Source organism: Thermobia domestica, chromosome 5 (assembly GCF_964235325.1).
Source record: "Thermobia domestica chromosome 5, izTheDome1.hap1.1, whole genome shotgun sequence".
NCBI lineage: Eukaryota > Metazoa > Arthropoda > Insecta > Zygentoma > Lepismatidae > Thermobia > Thermobia domestica.
The window spans coordinates 268682444-268705272 of record NC_137458.1 but is presented as its reverse complement, the minus strand read 5'-3'; the positions used below and the strand labels follow the sequence as shown (position 1 = coordinate 268705272).

At 36.2% G+C, this 22829-nt stretch overlaps 1 protein-coding gene across 1 annotated transcript in view; it reads left to right on the top strand.

Moving 5' to 3' along the window:
• LOC145686591 (larval cuticle protein A2B-like) overlaps nt 1–22829 on the top strand; it is a 52577-nt gene that overhangs the window by 2615 nt on the left and 27133 nt on the right. The window lies entirely within an intron of this gene.

The following is a 22829-nucleotide window of genomic DNA, read 5'->3' as shown; positions in this document are numbered from 1 at the left end:
TAGTAGCACGGTTAAAGGTATTCGCAAATGTAAAGGGTGATGGTGCTGACATCTATATTCGCCGTTCTTATTTTATTTTAATTCGTAGAGAAATTATGTGGAAAATCAACAGTATAATGTAACGTTAGAGAAAAAATAGTGCCAAGAATAAATTCAACTTTAAATGACAATTTCAACCTTTGACCTTTTGTTTTCTTCCCAGGTGGACAAAGAACAATATATATATTGAAACTACAAGCACTAAAAAAAAAAAGAAAGAAAAAAAGAAAAAAAGTTCCATTCAACTAGTTTATTTATTTAGCACAGGGTGGAACATGATAAGGAAGCCGTTTTATGACTTTGCATATCCCCATACTATATTGTTTGGTGTATGTGTATTTCTTGAGTAATAAATAAATAGCAGATCCGCGCCCGCTATAAAAGGTAAGCGACAAGTTAGGATGTCCTTGCAACAAGTAGCATGAACGCTCGCTATGCGATTTTCTTTTCCTTTTTTTCGTATTCTCCTTGTAAGAATGATGAGACACTCAGTGAAAGGATTCAGATTCATTTCTAACTGAACAATTTCTCAACCAACTATGTTCTTATTTGGTCTTGTTTATTGAAAAGCTACCCAATAAATTTTATTTTCCGTTTATATATATTGTTTAAATAACACAGGGTTAGAAACTTAGATTATGCTGCTTAGTGGCGAAACGATACTATAATAAATTTCCCACAATAATTTTTTTTTTTAATCATCTGGACTGATTGGATAGTTCCGAAAAAACGTTATTGATGACTTGTTGAAATGACGTTTTATTGCAGTTTTGCGTCACTCACGTTGCATATGTGATACGGTATTTTTTAACATTTTCTTGCTCTTTGCCCTGGAGTCTTTTCTACCGTAAAATCCGTTAATTCAGGGTCGTGTACTTTTCCTTTAACTTTTCAGCCACAGTTGACACTAATGTTCTATAGACAGAAGGTCATCTAATAGGTTAGATCTTCTCATTAATTAGCTTCGAAACGATGGCCAAAGGTACTTGTATTGCTGTTTTATGTTAGTTTTGTATCTCATAGATATGTTGTAGAAACTAAAATTGAGAGGACCAGACAACAAACCAGTTCGTTTAATGATGTGTTGGTTTTAATTTGATTTATCGAAGACAAGCTTAATGCCAACAGTAGTTTCTTGTTGATCAACCATTAATGAGCTTCACTGCCAAACAAGACCTAAAATCCATAAAAGATGCAATCTCTTACAACGATAAATTAGTAATTACTACAGATCCAAAAGCACAAAAAGCATAAACCTTATACACACAGTGGCTATCCTGAACATGATTATCTAAGGGCCTAATTTTAAAATATGCAATTTTAAAGAATAAAGCATGGAAGCATAATGTGTACAGCAGTAGTTTTCAACTGATGGGTCCGTGGCACATTCGTGAGGAACGAGATTCGACGTGTGAATCTTAAAACTATCCGGACAATGTGACAATGGGGGTAGTAATAACCAGGGATAAAAGTGGTTCTGCAAATGTAGGGGACGCATGATATCATGCCGTCGCTCGTGCCTATCTTTGCCCAGTGTATTTTTTTTTAAAAAAAGTAGGGCACGCCATAGATATTTTAGAGCTACTTCGTGGATAAGCGGTTAGCGTACTCGTCTTTCGCGAGAGACCCGAGTTTGGATCCCGGAGGGAGCTCATGTGGTTGTGATTCCACGTTAGTCAGTAGGTCCCATCTCATATAGCCTCGCTGCTGAAAGAAAAGTTGAACTCAAAATCAACTCAAATTATAAATATTTTCTGGATGTGGGGGGACGACATCCCCCTGCGCTCCCCCTCACTTTTACCCCTAGTAATAAAAAGAAAAAAGAACAACAAAAGTTTTACACAGGTTAAATAATATTTATTTTTCAGAGATGTTCAAGAATGGGCACTAATAATGAATGAAAATCTGTTGCAATGTTGCCAATACCCACGTTAGTGTCTCTGGCAGTGGTTCTCAACCTTTTTTGACTGACGACACATTTTACTGTACGTACAGGACATCGCGAACACACTTGTTTAATATTTTATTATAAATAATAATAATGAAACCGACTAGTTTTTCTAATGACTAGCTGTATAGCATTGAGTATTATTGCTACCGCTGAAGTTGTTGACTGGCACAGTCTGTCTCAATTTTAACCACCTTAGAGGACTGCGTGACACACCAGAGTGTCGTGACACATCAGTTGGGAACGTCAAGCCTCAAGTATGAGTACACTCAACAAATGATACTCCGCTGGACTAGAAAATAGACGAAACCACAGATGAAAAGTAAAACATAATTCTTAGAAAATTAACTCTGTTTAATTGTTAGTCTTATTTAGTATTTTTATCAAAAAAAAAAAAATGAAATGAAATCTTTGAGTTTTACGTCCCACGCTTATGCCGGTTAGGCTAAAGGAGGCAGTGATGATGAGTAATGAATGAAATGGTGGAATGAAGAAAGGGGGAGAACCCCGAGAAAACCCACGCACACGGTGTTTGTCCACATCAAAGTTCACTTGGCGTTGGCTGGGATCGAACCCGGGACCAAGCACCAGAGGTGAACGCTCTACCACTGAGCCACCGAGATCCCTATTTTTATTAACAATTAAATTTTAAGTGGTGTTTTCATCAGCAGTAGAAAGCTGATCAATTGAACAATGATAATTGAAGAGTACACGGGAAAAAGGAGCTGATTGCAATTTCTGCGAAAAAGCCAATACCACCTATTGGTGCACTACGCATTTTGTGAAAAAGTGACTTGTTGAAGAAGGTGCTCATAAATATTTTAAATTGCTTCTCCTGGCAAAATTAACATTTCTCACATATCAATGCTGAAGTCCCAAAATTAACAAATTCAAATATAATTGAAGATCTGTATGAAACACGACAAAAGTAAAATAATTATACACTATGAAAAAGTACAACGGTTCCATGACGGTAGTCATTGCATACTGTGCTTTATATGAGAGAAATATTTCTGCATTCAATTTGTTTTTAGAACTCTTAAAGGTTGTATTTGACCCCCCCCCCCCAAAAAAAATCTTGTGGCTTCCCTAACACTCGCAATTAAGTGACCCCTCCAAAGTGGTACACATGAAGGGGCTGAGAATAGCATAGATGATTTGATTGTCATTCTCAAGCAGGGTCGTGCCGTGGAAAATCAGCGCCCGGGGCGAAAGTATACGACGGCGCCCCCATACATATATTCCAAGCAATTTTTGCTATCTTTTTTACTTTTTTCTATCGAATTTTCGCTCCCTTACTTCGGCGCCCGGGGACGTCGCCCCGCTCACCCCCCCCCCATGGCACGCCCCTGTTCTTAAGTATTGCCTTTCATTATTGCCAAAATGTATAGCAAAAATGATTCAATACTCCGATTACAAGTAATTTGAATACATTAATAATCCTGTAAGCAAACCAGGAGTCTGAGCAATGAAGCAGAACAACCTAATGCAATATACAAATATTAACCAGATAAAGTACTGAGTATGCATATCTTCCAGGAAATAGTTCATTATTGAAACAACATACGAAGAATAGAAGTAGAATAAACCTAACTAACCGTAAATGTGATGTTGAATAACTTATTCGACAAATCAACTTACTGTCTATAAGATGTCTATGTTGTTCTCTATCCTAATTCAGGGAGCTCATGTTCGTATTTCACGTTAATGAGTAGGTCCACGTCTCATATAGCGTCGCTGCTGAACAGGACGTTAAACTCAAAATCAACTCCTCAACTCAACTCTACCCTAGTTCAATCGAAGCAAAAACTACAATCTTATTTAGTTACAAATAAATACACATTCGCAAATATTAAAGAACTGCAAATGCACCAATCCATACATCCCTGCATTGACCATATATAACATTCTAGTTTATGGGTTTATTTGCTTCGGCTTTTTCTGCTTAATATGTAAGTAAAAACACATTAAGAAGAAATAATAGAGAAACTAATTCTATCTGAATACCAATAAGAAAATATAAAATGAATTGAGCTGATCAGTACTGCATACCTACTTTTGGGCCACTACAGTATAATATACTAAGTAATAATAATAAAAAAAAAAATCCGATCTCTTGTTAAGCGTACATGCATTAAATAATTACATTTATTGCAATTAATATTTTTGTTAAGAATACCAACATCAAAGTAGAAAGCCAATTGTAAAGTCGTGTACCTTATAGTAAAACCTAAAATGAAATACTTCAATTTAACGTCTCATGGTTATCCCTGTTAAGCTAAGGAAGACGATGATTAAGGCAAGTGAATGATGATGGAAGAATTCGTGGAATCAGAAAGTGGGAGGAAACGGGAGTACCCCGAGAAACCTGCTGATATGATGTTGTCCACCACAAATTTACTTGGTCAGAGATCGAACCAGGGACCCCACGAGCCAGAGATAAGAGCTATACCACTTATTTTTAAAGTTAACTGATTTACCGAACGCTCCTCAGTAACTTAATTGCCTAATTATCACTATGTTTTACTTTATTTTTACTTCTTCCTTTAACGTATAAGGACAAAGTCACGATCACACAAATATTGAGGATAGTTAAAATTCCAAAGATTCTCCTACCGGGAATCGAACCAGTTATTACGTACACCAAAGGTGCACGCATTAGCTACTAGACAAGCCGAGAGGTACAACTGAGCCACGGTGCCACCATATACCTTACAGCATTACAAAAGTGGTATAATTAGGATTCTCCAATTTCAGCAATAAATTTATTCTTACTCATGTTAAATACGTGTACTTTCATAATATATAAAAAAAAATAACCTTTTGGTAATTTGATATAACTCCTTTATACCACAAGGTGTTTTGCGAAACATTAGCACAAAATTTAAATTTACACCAATCATTTCACAGAAGCTCCTTCGTGACTAAGCTCTTAGAGTATGCGTCTTTGGCGTAGGAGATCCGGGTTCAATTCACGGCGGGAGCTCATGTAATTCGGATTCCACGTTAATCAGTAGGTCCACATCTCATATAGCCTCGCTGTTGAACAAAATGTTAAATTCAAAATCAAATCGACTCAACCCAATCATTTCACAGCATTTAAGCAGATTAGGAGCAAACGAATTGATTAACGCATTATAAAGGAGCATATAAAATAACTGGAATAGTAACTGTTAGATTACCGAAAGCTTGAAGGCAAGAATCGTCTTTGCAATAAAGTACTAGTGATGGTGTGCATTGTTGAAGCAAGTGATTGCCGGTGGGCATGGGCGGCGATTAGGGGGGGCAAAGGGGGGCAGTTGCCCCCGCACTTTTTTTAAGTAACCAATTAATGTATATAGTTTCATTTGGAAATGTAACGATTTTGTATGTGTTACTGATTAATAGGAAAAAATGCTGCCATATAATATTTGCTGTTGCGTGAATACGTATTGGTTGTCTTCCCGTGGAGTAAAGAAAGCTACAGTAATTGCGTTTTAATCGCCACAGAAAATAACCCCCAAAAATAACCTATTGGAGCACAATTTCAGCATACTTTCATTTCTTCTTACAAGGGCTCGATATGTTAGTGAGCCGCTTTGAAGCTAATCGAAAGAACATTGTGCAAAAAATGTAGGGCCTATTTCACAAGTTATTCTTTATTTGCACAAAAATTGACAGTTCCTAAAATGTCTTTTCTTCTTTCTAAAGTAAGGAATATCGATTAAAAAGAGCGTGATAAGAAACAACTTCTACCTTTTCCATTGTTTTGTAGTGTAATATACGAGTGAAGTGTTGTGTTTAAGGATGTACGAGTGTATATACAATAAAATTTAGTAAATTGAACATAATTCTAGGTTTTAAGTTTATTTTGTATAACTGAAGTGTGGATTGTAAGTATTGTTGTGTTTTGATGTGTTCCAAGAAAGTGAAATCTGCACCTAATGGCAACGAACATATTTCAAGAACTTGCAAAAGCAAATATTTCTTTAAATGTCGTAGCATATGCTTGTAGTATTTACTGTCTTTCATTTTCTAAGGGTAATAACATACATTTAATAGCATGTGTGGAATTAAATATTAAGTTTTTCATTAATCCTCAGTTTCAATATAACTTTTGCAAAACAAGCATCATTATTCATTACTATGATTAATATTATCCTTTCTATTTATTTGTTTTGCAAATTTATTAAATAATCTGATCACACAATTTTCCCGACAGAATTTTAAAATGTTCATGAGCAAGGAATCAAATCTCTTCTTACACTTTCGTTGTTTAAGAGTACAAAGGGCTAGTATCTACTTTCGTTGTTCTTCTCAATTTACTTAATAAACTATTATATACGATATACGGTACTTTAACTGAAAATATAGTATCCTATTAGTTATACAACCTTTCCTCAAACAAAATGTTAGAAACAACCAGGAAAACTAACATTTATATACAAATATTCAGATCACGTCTTGCCCCCTCACTTTTAACGTCCAACCGCCGCCACTGCCGGTGGGGACACTCGATCGAAAAGGTGTAACAGCTTTTTCAGATCAGCTATCTTGAGTGAGGCTTTTCCTGAATTTTCCTCATTTACACCAGGCAAATGCCGAGCTGGTACATAACATAATAGTCCCAGACCACTTTCTTCCTTCCCCATTCCTTTCTTTCTTTCCAGTTTCCCGGATAATGTTATCACCGAGGGACCTTAACCCTCATATGTGTTATGTTCTAACATAGCCATAGATGCCGAGAAAAACAGAAATCTTTCCTAATCCTAATCCTAATTCTTGAAGCGTATGAGAATCCCTTTCACTAACTTCAACCCAAAACTACAGAAATAAGTCTCTAGTCTCCGACAAAACACAAACAATTTTCTGTAAGGATCTGAGCGTTTTTTTAAACAGATATCTAGACAAATATGTTGTTAAAATCGGAAGAAGTACACTTCCCATTATTGCCCCATTTCAAGTGGAAGAAATCGAGATGATTGCAAATTCTTATTTAAAAAATGACCATATTAGATGGATTTTTTGCGACTCCTAAGTCGAAGGCCACCAAAACGGCATATATCATGTCAAACAGAAGAAACATGGTTGAAGACTGTAATACTCGGAGCGTAACGTACTTCAATCAGGAGACTGGAAAACGTTTTCAACACTCGAAGAGAACGTGAACATTTAAGAAATTAACGGAGAGATCACACATATTTTGATGGATTCAAGTACAAAGATATTGTGAGAAAGATGAATGAGAATATAATCTCGACATCTGATAAAGAAGAGAAGAATGATTGTAATTATGCGAAATGTAAAATAGAATATGTAGAACTTCGTAAAGCAATATGGAAATGCATTACAGAAGATACAAGAAAAGTTTAACAGTTAAAAAAAATTGAATACGGTATGGACCTTTAAGAAAGCAAAGACGAGCTTAAGGAATGGACTGAAATGGATCGAAGCGCTGAAACACCGTTAACCCATCGCCGTTAGCGTCCAGTCGATGGAGAACCACAACGCATATCTCCCACATGCCACATCTCATCACCAGCTTGTCGGAAACACCAGCGGATGCGTCAAACCAATGCAGATTACTATCTGATCAGTACCGCACTATCTGTTAAAAATTTGCTTCATCAGTAAACAATACGTGAGAAATGAATGTAGGGTTTTGTCTTAGCTCCTGTGTGGCCCATCGACCAAATTCCAGACGATAATGTGGATCATCTTCTGTAAAATGTTTGTAAAGCTGCAACCTATAAGGGTGCTACTTATTCAATGACATAATTCACATGATTGATGTAAGACTAATAGAACTTTCGCGAGCTACACTAAGCGTGCTTTTCTTGGGAATCATACTAAATGGTGCTAACACTGCTATAGTTGTTGCCTCGTCAATCTTAGGTCAATTTGCCACAAATCTGGTTTCTTGGAATGTCTTCAGCACTTTGAACACAGCATCATTGCTGATGGAAGTCCTTCCCGGATGTCGGCGGTTAAAATCGTTTTCAAGCACCCTGGTACTTCTTTCTCCAGAGATCAGTGCGATTTTATTGTACTCTTCATGCGTTAGGGCCATCTTCTGCCATCAACCACAATAATATGAACAAAGAAGTTGACATAACTTCGAAATTGTTAGCGCTAAAGCAAAAACAATAATAAAGTTCAATTTCTATGACGATTTGCAATCAAAATGACATATTACGTGCTATGGTATCTATTTAAGACAATTGCGTAAATTTCAAGATGGCGGACGTCATTGTGATGTGACCTCGAGCATTTCCTCTATTCAACATATACAGTGTTATTTTGGCTATACAGAGTTAGCATAAATGATTCATTCGTATGGAAAGGTTATATATTCAAAAGTATTACACGCACATACGTGAAAGATATATAAAAAGAACCACAAACTAACCGAGTTTGTATTGTGTGGCAGTACGAGTCCATTATCTTTCCGATCGGGTGTGGCAGTGTGCAGTGTGACACTGTGGCAGTACGAGGTTAGTAGCTGTCGACAATGGAGTGAAAGCAAGATAAAAGATTTTGTGTGCTTGAATATGCCAGATGTTCGTCTGTTATAGCTGTGCAACGCGCTTTCAGAAGAGAGTATGGAAAAGAACCGCCATGTAAACGAAGCATTTTGCGATGGTGTCGGCAATTGGGAAAAGCACCTGGCCTCCCAAACCTCCTGATTTGATTCCCCGCTACTTCTTCCTGTGGGAGTAAGGTAAGAATCTTGTTTACGTACCCCTATTACTGCAATCCTTATTCGAGTTCAAAGAATGCATCAGTGCTGCAGTGCAGTGCAGACAATTGAAAGGACTATGCTTCAAAATGAATGGAATAAGCTCGAGTATCGTCTGGACGTGTGTCGTGCCATCAAAGGGGCACATATTGAACATTTGTAGAAGGTGTATCAACTTGGTGAGTTTGTGATTCTATTCATATGTCTTTCATGTGTGTGCGTGTCATACATTGAGAAAAAAAATGTAGGTGGCGTACTTAAAAAGATAGGTTACATGCGTAATTCCTGTAGTTTTTGGACTTCCAAACGTACAGCAGACGTATAACTGAAAACGCATGTTTTATAATACTTTCTGTATAAGTGTTCGATCTATACGTACTTACCGTATGAAACAATGTAGGCGGTTAGGATCTCACATACAAATGGACATATATAACATATAACTGACGAAGGTAACATAAGTATATGCATGTGATATACGGAAAACTGTTAGATGTCAGACATCCTGCAATGGCATAATGTAACATCTAAGGGCAGTGCCTATGTAGCATACGGATAACGTATGCTCCCTACTGATTTCTATAGTAAGCAAGAGGATACCGTGTATTTGTACAATATACCGCTGTCCGGAGAACGGATTTTTCTCTGTGTACGTTTGGAAATATAGCCTTTTCAAAATGAATGAATCATTTATGCTAGCCCTGTATATGCAGCGTTTACCACTGCACACTGTTGGACTACTCTAGAGATCCTAGACTTTCCAGTTTATCCGGGACAATCCCGGATTTAATAATGTAACTCCTCAAAATTGTTGATAACTCCGATTGTCCCGATTTTCTTCCAAAATATAAGTTAATATCGTTCGTGAGAAATTGTTTTAAAAAAATCCTGTTTTTATTAGTATAGTCATCAATATTTAACTAACAAGAATAATCTACTTTTTGTCCTTACTTCTTGGTGAGTGTTGATGTTTTATTCAATTACTTCTGAATAATAAAGAAGTGCATATTTATGAATATACTGTAAGCAGGGCCGGATTTAGGGGGGTGCAAACGTACACCCCTCTTCGTTGTAAATATGCACTACCTACAGTGAGAAGCTAGCAGTGAGTTTTGCAAAATCAATAGTTTAAGTCAATTTTCTGAAGGTTGAAGGAAATGAATTCATCGAGAGCAGACACTTAGCATTTCCAAATGAATTCCTCATTCACATCACAGATGCCTAAAGGCATTTTAAAAAACTCGAATTTAATTCAAATCTACTGGTAGTTATTGGTGCACCTCCCTTCAGAGAATCCTGGATCCGGCTCTGACTGTAAGGATTCAAAAAATGTCCCGTTTTTCAAGTCTTGAAATTTGGGCGCCCTAGATTACTTTGAAATGCAATTTCCTCAGAAGTATTTGCTAGCTTTGAAAAAAGAAAAAGGAAATAAGATATTGTAAGTATTATCCCACATGTATGCCCTGTAGGAAAAAAGAGAGACACACAAAAACACACACACACAATTTGATGCATGTCTGTACATAATCTATATAATATAACTAAAAGTCACAATGTTTGTGATTCTTAATCTCTTGAACCACCTTACCGATCTCGATAAAATTTTCAACAGTGATTGATGAGGTTCGGACCCAAGATAACTGTCATTTCACTTTGACGGTAGACCTTAGAGAAAGGGAGGGCGGAAATATACAAAACGTATTTAAAAAATGAACGATCGATTTCAATCAAATTTTCAACATAGTTGAGGCTCGGGCCTGGGAAGTTTTTTGTCGTTTTACTTTAACGGTGGAACTTGGGGGAGGGGGAGGGAACAGGAGTATATAAAAGTAAATAAAACTTAATAACTCTTGAACCCTTTTACCGATCTCGATCAAACTTTCAACATAGATGAGGTTCGGACCTGGGATGGTTGCCATTATCTCACTTTGATGCAAACGTAGGGTTGCGGAAGGGGGAGATATATTTTTAAAAAAATGAAAATAAAAGTTACGGTCTTTGTGACTTAATAACTCTTGAACCACCCGATCGATCTCGATCAAATTTTCCATATTAAGATGTTTTTTGTCATTTCACTTTGACGGTGCTACTTAGGAGAGGAGAAGATACACAAAAATTATCGAAAATGACCGATATTAATGTCGAATCCATAGTTCTCGGGGTTGCTGAGATGAATAGTGACACTTCCGATCCCGTTTACGTCCATACCATTAAAAACAAACAACATATTTAACGGGAACCAAACTCAAGAGATAGGGTTTTGTGCATTTAACATTTTTATTTTAACCCAGCGAAGAGGGTAATCGATGCAAGTACATAATATAAAGCAACAATTATTTACGCACATATCTTTATTGATTAAAGTAAAGAAACTACAGTACTATCTAATATAGTATTTAATATAAATATGTAAAGTATCATACAATAGTGTGGGAGAGCAGATTAGCATGTTTCAACACACACTTCCAAAAACTGAATATCCCAAATGACGGCCTTGTGTGATAGGACAATCAACATATAAGATATTAGATAGAAAGACTACCTTCAAAACAGAAAGAAAGATAAAAACAAAGAGAAAGTTTCTCTAAATTTAGTTCCTGAGTGGAACAAAAAAAAAAAAAAAAAATCTTAACGCCTATTATGCACTGCGTAATACAACTGAGGCCATCTGTTGGAAAACAGAGAAAGCTACCGATTTTTATTTCTTATAGCGTGAGAATAACTGTTGTGAAAACATGCACGTATCATACTATCGAATTTTTGTTCACAACTTCATTTAGTTCCCTTAGGTTGCAGGGCGCCCATCAGGGGGGAGCAAGGTGGTGCGCTCGCCCACCCCCCTTTAGAGGAAATTGTGCTTCGGAAAATCGAAAACCCAATAGATATTTTAGAATAGTTACCCCAACATTTGAGACTACAGTTGAAATGTCGCTTACACTTGCCCCCCCCCCCCCTTGCAAACCACAACATGGTCGCCCTTGGTTGCCTCATTTAACTAATGTATACAGTTTCTCCCTTCTTGTCTTTCAAATGATAATTTGATGCTTGTTGTATTACGCATAAAATTAAGGTAAATGTTGATTATTGTTACCCTGGAAATCAGTGGCGGATCTAGCCCGCGGCCGGAGGGGCCTAGAACCCTAATCATAATCTGGATTCTGTCTCCCCCCCCTCAGTTTAAACCTTCTAGATCCGCATTCCCTGGAGATTCCTGCTTAGTGTAGTCGCCGGCAGGGTGAGAAAAGAATGAATAATGCTTTCTCCTGGATTTTCGAAGGATAGCTAATTCAGTTCTTTCAAATACAGTGTCGGATCTGACCGGGGGGACTATAACCCTCAGTTTTCTGAGTAACGAACATAATTTAAGATATTATTTATATATTTTTGATAGTTTATAGTAAGCTCATGATATGCCTATAATAGTCTGGGTTTAGCCTTCTAGAACCGCCTGTGGAAATACATGTCCAAATATGTTTGATTTTGTTACTCACATACTATAGTATTTATGATAAACGAAATTAAATTCTAGATTAACGTTCCAGGTTTATGTTCCGAACAAGGGAGACGGTAATGAAAAGAATGTGTAAAGTAGGCAAGTCAGAGTCATAACTTGTGAAGGGGGAGAGGGCAACTATTTTCTAATTTAAGCTTCTTTGCCGTTCGAGGGAGCTCACGTCTAGATAAAACTCTCTCCTCCGTGGCTAAGTGGTTAGCGTACGCGTCTTTGGCGTGGGAGGCCCGGGTTCGTTTCCCGGCGGGAGCTCATGTGGTTCGGATTCCACGTTAATCAGTAGGTCCAGGTCTCATATAGCCTCGTTGCTGAACGGGACGTTAAACTCAAAATCAACTCAACTTAACTCTTTAACTGCATACAATAAGATACGAGCATAAATGTATAAATAAAACGGAATACGTTCACCACCTTTTAAAAACAACACACACACACAAATCTATTAAATGAAGGGAAATTAGATCTGTGCCTATTTCAGTACAATGTCTACAACTAGGACACCCAAAAATAGTACGGTATATATTTCTTAAGGCTTTGAGCACTGTCAAGTATTGTCCAATTTACTTATAATTTGGTCTTGCTTCAGAAAATATCACGTCATACAAGCCAAATTCCTTTATGTGGCATATAAGGCAACACTGCCGCTTGTTGAAAATTTAAATTTCAAAGCAATTGTCAATATGTAACAGTAAAAACTACATTATAGCAAAATTCATACTGCTTAAAATCACATTATGAAAAGTATTCCCATATGTGCTTCAAGTGCATTAGTGTTACTACAAGAAATTGGAAACACTGCATTCAAAGGTTCAGTTTTTTTTTTTTTTTCAACCAGGTGAGTTAACTGCATGTCATTCATAGAATGCAACAAAATACCACAGTTGTCATTTATTTATATGCCATTATTTAGTCTGCTTTCGCTTTTCCTTCTTCAGAAAAATTAATGAGTTTCATTCTTTCAAAGCATTCTGTGTGGTTATTTTTCCTCATAGCTTCTACAGTACATTCCTTAAAATGACATTGCAAAGGTTGCATTGCATTGCATTGTGGGCAAAAAGTTATTGCTTGTCTCCTTGAATTCTCGTTTAAACAAAACAAATGAATTAATAAGGAAGATATATCTAGAATAGTAGACACGTAACAGCAAGATCTTATACATTTGTTTGTACTTCTGTGTCTTTGGAACAACTTTAGATTATGTTCGCTTTATCTTGTTTGCTCCTTACTTCTGAATTATGAGGTGAGTTTAAAAGGGCATAACAGACAGCACCATGATCTTTCTACAAAACGACAATGTTTATCAATAAAATAATAATGTTAATTTTAAGACAAAAATTATAAATAATAGTTTAAATTATTTTTAGCACTCGAAGAACTGAGGGTCCTAGGCCCCGCGGCCCCAGTCTAGATTCGCTACTGCAGAATAGCAGAATAAAATATTTCATGCTACAACAATGGATTCATTAAGTAGCTATTACCGGTATATTGAAATGTTATTCGATTTTCATGGTTACACATCATAAAAATATTTCCAATTTTTCTAAGAATAGACTTTCAACATCCAGTGCTATTCAACCTTTTTTTTTTCTCGCGTACCCTTAGACGCAGTTCGCCATCCAATTGTGTACCCCTGAAGCTGTTTAAAAGAAATTAAATCGAAACTAACTTATTAAACTTAATACACGTGACCTATTGAGTAAACTGGAGGGCAAATAGAGACCCAACAAAGTGTGCCAATCAAAACACTATTTACAGGGGGATAAAGTACATATCTGACAAAATTAACATGGGAAATTTCAAAACATATGGGCGACATCCAGTTCTACTGAGGAGGGTTTTTCCGTTATCCTCTCTGATAATTCGTATACTGAGGACAATGTTAAAAATTCAAAAACTAAAAATAACTTTAGAATTAACCTGTTAATGAGAGGACTGAGCTTGTTTCCGGGACGTCAACTCCTCGATTCTTGGTCGAATCTTCGAGAGTGCGAGAATCAAAGCTGATTCTGGATTCAAGGAATTTCTGTGTTTCATTTTTATTTATGTTAATGCAGAGAAACCCTGTTCACACAAATATGTTGATGGAATGGAAGAAGTTGTGAGATAGCACTGTCACTACTTTCATTGTACTCTTTTCGAACATAAACACAAAAGTCACAAATTGATGAGTTATCGAATTTCATTTGCAGTGAACTGTCAACAAACATTTCCAGCAGACCCCCAGAAGCAACATTACATACCCATAGAAACATCTTTGCGTACCTCCAGGGGTGCGGGTACCCCGGTTGAATAGCACACTAGACAGTGCCAGCGAGGGAACGAAACAAAATCACGAAGAGAAACCAGGTATACCTATTCTATATCCAATGGCAAACTTAGATCATCAGAGGAAGATGAAATCACTCGGAAGCGGTTAGACAACGATGAAAACGAGTGAACATATTTAACACTTAGTTCAAGCTGATTTCGACAAGAGAAGGTAAAAGATGGCTAGAAAAAAGTGAGGGTTACAATTGTTAAAATAAGATGGCCATATTTGAAAATTCCTTACGGTTAGTCATATGAAATTTGGTAACTGGACTTCTCATTTAAAATAATTATATAGTCTACATGTTTAAGAGTTTTTTCATGTTTGATCTAGAAAAGAAGAAAAGAGCAGAATAGAAGAAAAGGGCGCTAATTCTAATTGTTATAGAAAACTTACATTTCCTACTAGCACAAGGTTAGAGACAAAATTTGTTTTTTGTATTTTTCAGTTAAAATAGACTAATAAGATATATCGTCAACAATTTGACGAGGGGTCCTACCTCAAAATCTCACTTTTTCAGACATAAATAAAGAAATAATTCCATAGAAGAGAAAAAGTTAAATATGCATTAATTGAACAATAATTCCACATAATTATTATCTGGAATGGGTGACGAGTTATTTCATATTCAACTGCTTTCCTGTCCACGTAATTATTATTTCTTTCTTTGTGTCTAAAAAAGTGAGATTTTGAGATACGACCCTTCGTCAAATTGTTGACAATAAATTTCAGTGTTTTTTGGTGTCTGACCCAAAGGGAAGAAAATTGGGTGGACATAAAAAAGGGGTGGTATTACATTTAATGTAATAAGATGGCAATATCTATAAACCCCTTAAAATTTGAGAATGAAAGTTGGTACTTGTACTTTTAATTTAAAATAATTTAACATATGGTTTAGCGTTTTTGATATTTTACTTAGGAGGAAATAAAAGGGAATTGATTGTATGTAAGACACAGGACATCAATCTTATTTGGGAATGAGGGTAAGTGAAAGTAAAGACATCAATAATATTTGAAGGTAAAGCTGAATAAATGCACAAATATTTTCAGAGTGAGAGCGAGGGACTGTAAGTGTGAGGGAGTTGACTGAGGGTTCGGAAATATGTCCATCCCTCATCCAGCCAGTGCGGTTCTCTGCCTACCTCATGATGACGATTTAAGAAATGTCTTCGTCATGACTGCCCAAATATTGCAATATTGTCCCTTCTATAATATCTGCGACAACATTCTTCCAAATTGAATTTATTTTTAAATTAATCTACCCACTGTCGTTCTTTCACATTTATCATTTCCAATATCGTTGATTTCTCCTTTCATACTTTCTTACCGGTTTTTTTCCTTATACCCACCTACTCTTTACTATCCTTCTCCATACCAATTTCAGTGTCAATTATCCTGATTAGTAACGCTTACATTTTTTCTACATTTTCCGAATTATTTAGGAAATCAGAAAACGGTACTTAAATTCATCTGAGTGATTATTTAGTACTTAGGAAATCATACTTAGTGCTTACCTTATCAATACATTCTCAATGTATCGAGATAAATTATGACGTTTGGTAACGAACTGAGTAAGGGCTAAGATCGCCTCTGAAAAACTGATTAATTTATTCAGTAATAGGGATGGAACAAACGAACACTTTTAAGCACACGGAGAAATTTTGGGGTTATTATTTCTCAAGGGGGCATTTAATCAGTTTCTAGTTACGTTCATGAGAATCAATATCCTCTACCGCCAGAATATTACCCCTTACGATGGTCTTGATTACTTATTTGTTTTTGAATTTAGTGTCCCGTTGAGCACCGAGGTGTATGAGACGTGGACCTATAAAATTAAAGCGGTGTCAGAACTACATGAGCTCCTAACAGGAATCGAACCAGGGTCTCACATTCTACCCAGATGGTCTAACGTCTAGCGTACGTCTTTGGTGCATATGGTCCTGGGATAGATTCTCGACGGGAAAGCATTGAATTCATTGCAGTGGTTAATATTCTAGAAGCCGATGCCATGGTGCTATTTTCCAACTTTCTTGAAGGCTAGATAGCTGTAATGGGGAACATCTTATAGCATGTGAGGTTTGATCTTGTATAATTGGTCTGTTTGTCAGCGAACTGCATCGGATTCAAGTCAGTGTTTGTAGTTTGAGGGAAATTTTCCTAATCTATGGAAATTTGTAGGTAAACTTAGCAAAAAGGGGAAAAGGGAATTTCTCGATAAAACGTAAAAATCTAGGGAAATTCTCGTGCTGATTGAGTGGCCAATATAAATGCTTAAATTTTTCTTTGTTCTTCAGAAATAAACCAACACAATAGCATTAGTTTGTGTGTGCTGAAAGTAGCATAATTCGCACACATTGTTGCCTGGGTGTATTTGTGTACACTTTTCTAAAAAGAGAAAAAAGTGAAGAAAAGTAAAAGATAGAAACAAAAAGCAAATGCACAAAACAAGTATGGTTGCCACTTCCTTTAATCTTATCACATAACTTCTGTCATAGAAATTGAACGCTCAACAAACTAGGGAAACTTATATAAAAAAAAAAAAAAAAAAAAAAGAGAAAATTTTTGTGTCAGTCGAGGGATTTTTTTTTTTTTTTTTTTAAACCTACAAACACTGACTCAAGTTCCGGACCTAGTTCACAATTCACGTTAATAGTTCATAATCTCGGTAATGTAGAGGGAGCGCTAACTTCAACAAGACAAACAAAAATTGATAAGCAGTTACAGTGGCGTATTTACGATTTTGTTTCAGGGAGAGCTTTGCTAACTTTCGAGGAGCGGCTTTGCCTGAAAATGTGAAAATTCTGCAAGATATCTCATATACTTTACTATAGTAAGTAAGATAAGCCCGGAAGTTCCCCTCCCTAAATACGCCACTGGGCAGTTATCATCTTTTGTTGCTGTTGTTGAATTCTAAGCGAAGAACGAAAAACAAGATATTTGTTTATATCGCTCGCTCAACTGAATTATAAAGTTTATGTAGGTAGGCAACACTATTTGAGTATATATATACTGTATATGCATGCAGAAGAATTTGCCTTCCTTTCCTCTGCACGTGTTTTAAAAAGCAATGCTAATAATAAATTACGTCATTGAAACAGTATATTGTATATTAAGCAATGTTAAGATATAAAACACTAAACAAAGGAGTAACCAGTAATTACAGCAACATGCTGCAGAGAGGCTTATAAATAGTGTAATTAAAATTCGCACACGGGAGGAAAGAAAATGTATGTTTGGAAGGCGTAGTTTTCTGCCATTATACAGCGCGTACACCTTCATAAAACATATCATATGGCGCTCTAACAACAATTGAACTGCTCCTGTAAGTAAAAATGTATTACACTATCATGGTTTTACATAATCCATAACTTCTTCACGGTGCCATGGTTTTTCATTTTTTTAAAATATAAAACACATTTGGTCTAAATACCTTACGAAGAACAAAGATATTAAATTTCACTTCTATTTGTTCCAATTAGTCAGGAATTTATAGGCGTTTCTTGTAGTAACGATTTTGCTTTTTTACTTTCGTTCTGATATATTCTTGACAGATAACTCTAAAAAAAAAGATAATTAATTGATATGAATACATGTGAGAATAATTGTCGTATTTCTATTCATAAGCGCCAAATATAATTTTTTTCAACGTATTCTCACAGGACAATGTCCACAGGTCCCACAGAAATGCCAACTTGGGAGGCAACTCATTCGGCGATCTTCCAAAACAACTTTTATCCACTCGTTCGATCATGTGAGATCGGCTTGTGCGAGGCCGAGATTGTCTTCGTTTGTTGTCAAACGATGTTCTGTCTTCTTTGAACTGTCACACATACGAACCGCACATTAGACACATCCACGACTTCATCATCACATGTCTCACTCAACTGGCGATGAATTTTAAGCAGTATTACACCACACAAATGGAGAAAACGAATGATTACACACGATTGTTGTAATGACAACCAAGGTCGCCGATTTCTCTGTAAATTTGGGGGGACCCATTCAGATGTAGAAGGCATATATGAGGATTTTAAGACAAATTGCATTCAAATTATACCAAATATTGTATATTCATAAATACAATACTGGGGCCTGAGCTTTGGAGGGCCCGGGCCCCCTCGGCCCTCCCCCCGAATCGGCGCCCTTGATGACAACGTCGTCAGTTAAGAAGTATCGTATAAAAAATTGTCATCACTCTCACCGCTGCTGCTAGGGTTGTGTTGCCATCGACAACGAGTGCTCTCGTAACAGCACGATTAGCAGTCCTGAGAAAAATAAATTGGAAGTGCTATAACTTGAATGCACCTCATAATGCCTTTTAGGCTGAAGGTAAGGGTAAGGATAAGGAAAGAATGATAATAATGAAATGGGTGATAAGATCTAAACACTCATGCTCTGAGCGGGATTCGAACTTGCAGAAGACACGTCTTCTGGTCGACAACCTAGCACTCTAGACTACTAATCCATACTTGCCAGCAGAATAAAATTAAATGGGCTCAGAATGGATGTAGATTGAGTAGACCTACGTTATTTGTATCCCTTGAAATGTTGCGTCTTATGAGCTTTTGGTCAAGTGTCAAAAGGTTTCGGCGCCCATCTCGCGGAAACCTTGCTCATTCCCAGATGTTGGATGATAATTCGATCAACGCTTTCAGTAAGTAAGTTCACTGTCTCACTGTCAGCAATCTGTCTGATGGTCATTTCCCAATCATTCTTAATGATTTCATGCACGTTGTCAATGTTCTCCTGAGTTAGTACCTCCAGGAGTGCTTCCGATCGAGAGTCATTTTCAACAGAGGTTCTGCCCATTTCTTCACTGTGGTAAATGAAGGGGCACGATCATCTAAATTAGCAACCATATCCAGTGGATCTCCTACGGCTTGAATTTCCTCCTTTGGCCATACTTTCCTCACTCTTCTGTCTTTCTGGACATGTAACAACAGAATAAAAGTCTATATTTCAGTGGTAGAGCGTTCTGGTGCATGGGGTCCTTGGTTCGATTCCAGCTAGTGCCAAGAGAACTTATTGTTGGACAAACACCGTATACGTGGGCTTTCTCGGGATTCTCCCATTTCCTCCCACTTTCTTCATTCCGCCATTTCATTTATTTCACATCATCACCGTCTCTTTTAGCCTAGCCGGCATAAGCGTGGAACGTAAAACTTAAATACTTCATTTTATTTAAAAGTATATAGTAATACGAAATTATGTATGAAATTATAGAAAGGCTAATTAAATACGACGTAAAAGTATTACAAGTCTAGTTCCAATATTTCTTGGTTAGACTTTGAATTTATGTAACTACTCTCGTATTTGAAAGAACCTTAATTATTTCGGAAGATGATATAAAATTATGGTTCTCAGTCATTCCAGTTTAGCCGAAACACTTGTGGATTTACAAAATTTTCCCCAAAAAAATTGTTCAAAATTTCAAATGTCTTAACTTTTGTTCAGAACATAAGATAATATCATCCGTGTCATATTTAAAAGTACTGCCTTTTCTAATAATCGATACTCAACTAATAGGAATAATCTACTGTCTGTCATTCACTTTTGATGATTTTGAACTGTTGTTTAACTAATTCTGATATTGAGCAAAAGATAAGTGTATAGCTATGACTGTTGAATATTTTCATGGAGTGTCCTGTTTTTTAAGTCTGTTAATCTAGGAGTCATATACTAAATTTCTTGGTTATTATTACCCTACAACGTTTTGTTTAGGTTGAACGGTTATTATATGAGAACGCTAATACGAGCCTTACAGATGTTGCACGAAAGGTTATTGGTAGTTACAATTAATGAATTTAAATGGAAATATAATACAAGTAATACTTAATATATAAAACGATAATTATGCTTGTTGTGCTGTATTGTTGCGAAACATGGTCGCTTACTGCGAGGAAAGAACGCAGACTAAGTATTTGAGAATTAAATCCTGAGACAAATATTCGGACCCAAGAGAAACGGAAATGGGGAATGGCAAAAACTGATAAACGGTACCAAATTACACAATTCCTCGTTATGAAATCATTTTAGGGTCATTAAGTCTATGAGGCTCAGGTGGGCGCGTCACGTAGTCAGAATGAAAGGAAGTAGAACTCCAGGCCCGTATCCAAGTGGGTCTAGGGTGGCCCTCCTAAATTTTTGCTGGCCCCCTAAAATTTTTACAGTAGGCTTGCAAAAGAACTATAATATGGTGCTGAACTATTATATGGTTGGATCGCCCCCCCTTAACTTCAGCCGGGCCCCCCTAAATTTTGGGCTGGCTACGGGCCTGAAGAACTCTCAAACTTTTAACTAGAAATCGAAACGAGAAACGACCATTAGGAAGACCTAGGCGCAGATGGGACGAGCATATTAAGATTGAGCTCGCATAAATAGGAATACAAAGTAGAAACTTGATCCAGTTGGCTAAGGATAGAGGTCAATGGAGAGCTTTTGTGAACGTAGCATGGAACATTCGGGTTCCATTGTCCACAGAGTTGGTTAGCTACTTAATATTTAAGGGCGTTGGCACTCTACTCAGAATTACTAAAAAACGCAATTTATCGAAATGATCTGAGTATATAACATTATAGCAATATATTTAAAAGTAGTAATGATTAATTTTATGTTGATATAATCAATATGCGCTTATATAATTAATTAATAATTAATTAAAATTTGTTCCAATTTAGAGCAATAATTAATAAAAATTTCGTTCCAAAACTTGAATATGTTATTCCCTGATTATTATTGATTAGAATGAAATGGTATTAAATTTTTCTTGAAGCTTGATTTGTTTTCAATTATCTTAAGAACTAGATATTGGAATGAAAAAATGCAACTAAACTGCACACCACAGCGCAAATCCGTTTTTTGATCACTTATATTTGTCGAAAGAGGCCAGCGATCTTCAACATTTATATATCGTTCTAAACACTGAAATGTCTTCTTCCTCTCGATATTATACTTCATCATGTACTACCAACGTACTTTATGTATTTCGAGAATAAATGCACAAAGTGTTAACATTTTAAAAGGAACATCTGTACGCTAGCGCCACTCGCATTTTCGACGGGATGTTCTACAACTACAAGGTCCTACTATCACCTATTTCGCAGTGTAGCTAACGAGTTGAAGGTGTTACCAATCAGGCGTGAGCTGATATACTGCAAATACATAATGGCTCGTAAACGACCTTTATTAAAAACCAGAAAACGAAATGCGCTCAAAATCTGCTCGAGCCGCAGCTAAACGTCGCAAAACTGAAATTGTTGTTTCTGTTGATGATTCTTTTCCATGTTATCAAGAACAAGGAACCGCTGAAGATTCAAGACAGCATGATGAAAGGTAAGATTGTATATATATATATATATATATATATATATATATATATATATATATATATATATATATAAGCTTCGTGTTACTGGAGTATGTTAGTAGATAACTCTTTATATTCGTTTTACTTATTATTTAATGTATATTTACATTATTTTTGTCTCTGGTTTTTAATTATGTTTTGTTTTCGTTGTTTAGCATCTGTTCTCAGTACCTACCAGTTTCTATATACAATCTAATATATTGACTCACTATTTAGACTGGGACGGAATATTGTATTACATTTAATACTCTCTCACTGTGAACCAAATAAGGGTACCATTGTACTGTAAGTTATTTCAATAAATTAGAGTGCTAAGAACAGTGGCTCGCAAGGATACCCGTGAACCGTACGCCATACTAGGGGGGGGTCTATCTTCGAAATCTTGGTTTACGTAGGTATAATATTTGTCAATTAGGATCGGACAGTAAGCAAGATATAAATAATGTTGACGATTAAATAATATAATAATATTCACATGTGAGAATCATTTTCGTTCTGAAATATTCCATGGTACGTATAAAATTTGTGCATGTCATTTTGTTCGATCTTTAGCACAATATAATAATAATTTATTGTTAATGGACTAGAGATTATGTGGAATTAATTATGATGATACATATCATGACAATGAGCGATGTATACGAATATGATGTTGATTAAAGAGAAGAAGTACGATTATAATTACATGCCACTTGGTCCTCAAACATATTTGTCAAATAAAATATTTACTTTTGCAAAACTGAGATAGGCAGCTTCAGAACTGCGTAAACTGATGAGCAACTAGTTATATAATGCAGTATAACTATATGGATATTGTTCATGGGTGGACAACTTCACACTATCCCTCCTCTCTCTAAATTATTTCTAGTATAAAAGAACTCTTTCGAAAATAATAATTTTAGCAACTAACCTAAACTAACGATTTGAGGTGAAAAATCT